Genomic DNA, 4,116 nt, shown 5'->3' with positions numbered 1-4,116 from the left:
GATGGTGCCTCCCCCTTTCATGGCCCTCTGCCTCATGGCCCTCTACATCTGGGACCTGCCATTCCTCCCTCTTGGGGAGAGGATTTCAAATACGGAGCAGCTGGATGCCATTTATATTTATTATTGTATTTTTATTGTATTATATTTATTATTGTATTTTTATTGTATTTTATTGTATTTTTAAGATTTAGCTTTTGCTGTTTTATCGCAGCTTTTAAAGATTTTGCCATTTTATTATGTTTATTGTTGTACACCGCCCGGAGCCCCTCAGGGATAGGGCGGTATAGAAATCTAATAAATAAATAAATAAATAAAATAAGTCCCTCCACCTCTATCTGTACCCACAAAGACCTATGAAGTACACAGGCCTCACCTGGCAGTACAACACCACACACTTCGTCTTTATTAGGGCTACTTACCCTGTTTCCCTGAATATAAGACATCCCCTAAAAATAAGACATAGTAGAGGTTTTGCTAAAGTGCGAAATATAAGGCATCCCCCAAAAGTAAGACGTAGCAAAGTTTTTGTTTGGAAGCATGCCCGACGAACAGAACACAGCAAAATAAGACATCCCCTGAAAATAAGACATAGCACATCTTTGGGAGCAAAAATTATTCGGGGAAACACGGTAGTAACAATAGTCCTTTTGGACAAAGGTGTTGAGGCAAAAACAAAGTTGTACAGTGCGTTAAACACTTGCATCAAAGTTTATTAAAAGCATACAGATCAGTCTTGGCGAACACACTTTCTTACTGCAATGCAGCCAAACTGGTAGTTACAGTGAGGTGATCTATCCGTCTGTCCGTCTGCTCGTCCATCCGTCTGTCCGTCTGTCTAGAATGGGGCTCACTTACCAGAGTTTGATATCAGGACAGAGGCGAGAAAGAAACGACACAGAACAGCTCAACTTTATTATGGCTGTTCAGTCACGAATAGCCCTTTTGGCCAAAGGTGCTGAGGCAAAAACAAACCTGTATCACGAGTGCTTAGAGTTTTCCCCGACGCCTCCTCCAGCGAGCAGACTTCAGTCTCAGGCAGGCAGCCGGACCTTCCCCCCATGCACAAGCATTGCGTTGCAGACCGATGAGGAGTCTGGATATCACAACCCTGAGAAAACCTCTCCCTCCATCACGACTCCTCTCCGTTCCTCTCCTGGCGAGGGGGGAGGCTGCTGTGTTAGGCCTCAGACACCGACTCATGTCTGCCAGTTATGCCCCATGGACCGGACGCTCTGCAGACCCCGGGGCCTGTGATAGAAAGACACCAGCTTCAATTCCCATATTATAACACCGCCAGGTAACTGCACACAAACACACCATTCGCGTAGACAAGAACACGCACCTCTCCCAGATGCAACTCGAAGGGGCTGGCTTTCACACCTGACCTCTCGCAAGGCAACGCCCTGAGTACATCTCTAAGTGGGCCCCTGGAAGCCAGTGGCCCCCCCCCCCCCCCCCGGAGTCACTGGGGCTCCCACAGATATGTTGGGTGCTGTGTTTGCAACCTCATTTTACTCTCCGGGGTAATCCAGCTGGCAAACTCAGGGCTCTTTCAGGATTATACTGATAATCGTTATTCACTGACTTGACTTGCTATCCATTCCCATCAAGATGTACTCAGGCAGAAAGAGACATACAAAGAGAGGGAGACAGACAGACATACACAGCAACATTAATCTGTTTTAGAAGAAGAAGAAGAGTTTGGATTTATATCCCCCCTTTCTCTCCTGCAGGAGACTCAAAGGGGCTTACAATCTCCTTGCCCTTCCCCCCTCACAACAAACACCCTGCGAGGTAGGCGGGGCTGCGAGAGCTCCGAAAAGCTGTGACTAGCCCAAGGTCACCCAGCTGGCGTGTGTGGGAGTGCACAGGCGAATCTGAATTCCCCAGAGAAGCCTCCACAGCTCAGGCGGCAGAGCTGGGAATCAAACCCGCTTCCTCCAGATTAGATACACGAGCTCTTAACCTCCTACGCCACAGGCATTTCTCCCTTGTAGCTGGTGGGTCCCTGTTTTTGGGAATGTATTGAAGTCATGAAGCTTCTGCCGCCATGCACTTTAGTGGCCTCCACACAGGGGCGAACCTAGGCGAACTTGAGCCCTGGGCAAAACCTGAGTTTGATGCCCCCCCCCATGGGTGGCCACCCTCCCCCACCATGACCAAACAATGATTTTTTCCACCAGGTCGTTTCAAAGTCACCATCACATTATAGAACATCACCCAACTCACAAATCTGAAATTATAAGCAATGGGCTAAATGCCACAATGTGAAATAATATTTTGGAAAACATTTTTCAAAATTCTTTCAAAATGTTTTTTTACTGCTATGAAAAACATTTTATGGTGTTGTATCCAGTCCCCCCAATTGGGGGAAACAGCATCACTTTCAATGTTATTTAAACTGGGGGGGGGGGGGGCTCAGATTCTCCCTTTAAGGTGGATTTAAATCTGGGCTCCCTAGTTTAAACAAGTGATGCTGGAATCCACCCCCAAACAGCATCAGTTTAAATGAAGTGTTTAAACTGGGGACCTCAGATTCTCCCTTCTTTTAAATCCATGCCCGGATAGGGGGTAGATTCTTGATAACAACAACAACAACATCAACCTTTATTAGGCACTGGAGAGGAATAAAAGAAAGAAAGAAAACAAGCATTGGTGGGAAGGGAAGTGAATTTAAAAAGAGAATCTGGGGGAAATTTAGGGGTGCCTGTTGTCAGGGTGCAATTATTAAGATAGTAGCACCAAAATTTCAAGAGTATCTTCGTGAGGACCCTACTGATTATACACAATCAGATTTGGTGAAGTCTGGTTTCAGGGGTCCAAAGTTATGGACCCTCAAAAGTGTAGCCCCCATCTCCTATTAGCTCCCATTGGAAACAATGGGGGATGGGGGCACTCCCTTTGGGAGTCCATAACTTTGGACTCCCTAAACCAAACCTCACCAAACCTGGGTGATATCATCAGGAGAGTCTCCCAAAAAATCCCTGAAATTGTGGTGCTGCTAGCCTAAAATCTGCGCCATCTGCAGGCCAAAAACGGAAAAACACTGAAAATACAAAATCCCTCACAAACCTGCAATTTTGTCGCCCACCACAAGGTGGCGCCCAGGGCAGCTGCCCACTTTGCCCAATGGGAGGTACGCCTCTGCCTCCACACAACACTCCAAAGAAAAGACGGCTCTTTCACATTACCAATATTTAATGACCTTTCCATTGGGAGCAAGTACTGATTCACTACAGAAACAAACGCGCTGCATCAACTGCTTATTATTATCAGTATTCCAACAAACATTAAAGTGCAAACAGTGAAATAAAGTGCAAAAATCAACTGTGCAAAATTCTCATACAGTTCTATACGATATAGCACATAAATTACAATAGCAGCTCTTGGGTGCCGTCTTCAAACAGTCCTCTTAAATTACCAATCCATGTACATGATAGGACCAAGTCTCTTTCTTGAAGACTATCAACCGACCTCAATGCGCTGCATTCCCTGTATTCCGTCAAACTGACTTGCTGTAAGTCTGGTAGATATGCGGACTGGTCTGAGCCAAGTCCGATAGACACAAATTAACGGATTGCGCTATTGTAGCCGTTTTCAATTCAATCTTCTTCAGATTATGATTTAAATTCGTCAGTCATAGTTGGGATAATCCTTCAAGGTGATATTCTCACATCCATTCTTTTTCCCTTCTGTTGTGATAGCACATTGCATCCATTGAAAGATTGATACCAAGTACTGATTCCCTGTGGGTACATAAAGCCCACATTTTCTGGTTAGAATAGAATAGAATAGAATAGAATCTTTATTGGCCAAGTGTGATTGGACACACAAGGAATTTGTCTCCGGTGCATATGCTCTCAGTGTACATAAAAGAAAAATACATTTGTCAAGAATCATAAGGTACAGCACTTAATGATTGTCATATAGGTCTAGTAAGCAATCAGGAAACAATCAGTAGTAATGAAAACATAAAATGTAAAATCATAAAATAAAATAAAATGTCAGCACAGGCTATAGTCATACAGTCACAAGTGGGAGGAGATGGGTAATAGGAATGATGAAAAAAGTAGTGCAGTAATTATATAATAAGTATATAATAAATAGTTTAACATT

At 44.3% G+C, this 4,116-nt stretch overlaps 1 long non-coding RNA gene across 1 annotated transcript; it reads right to left on the bottom strand.

The window, feature by feature from the left end:
* Positions 1–689: 689 nt before the first annotated feature.
* LOC125445049 lies at positions 690–3,773 on the bottom strand. Its single transcript, XR_007246263.1, has 2 exons — positions 3,475–3,773; positions 690–1,248 (listed from the first exon to the last, which is right to left on the bottom strand). It is a non-coding gene; the product is annotated as an uncharacterized LOC125445049 (long non-coding RNA).
* Positions 3,774–4,116: the final 343 nt, after the last annotated feature.

Source organism: Sphaerodactylus townsendi, linkage group LG15 (assembly GCF_021028975.2).
Source record: "Sphaerodactylus townsendi isolate TG3544 linkage group LG15, MPM_Stown_v2.3, whole genome shotgun sequence".
Lineage (NCBI taxonomy): Eukaryota > Metazoa > Chordata > Lepidosauria > Squamata > Sphaerodactylidae > Sphaerodactylus > Sphaerodactylus townsendi.
Note: the sequence above shows the minus strand (reverse complement) of the source record. Positions and strands in the feature narration are given on the sequence as shown.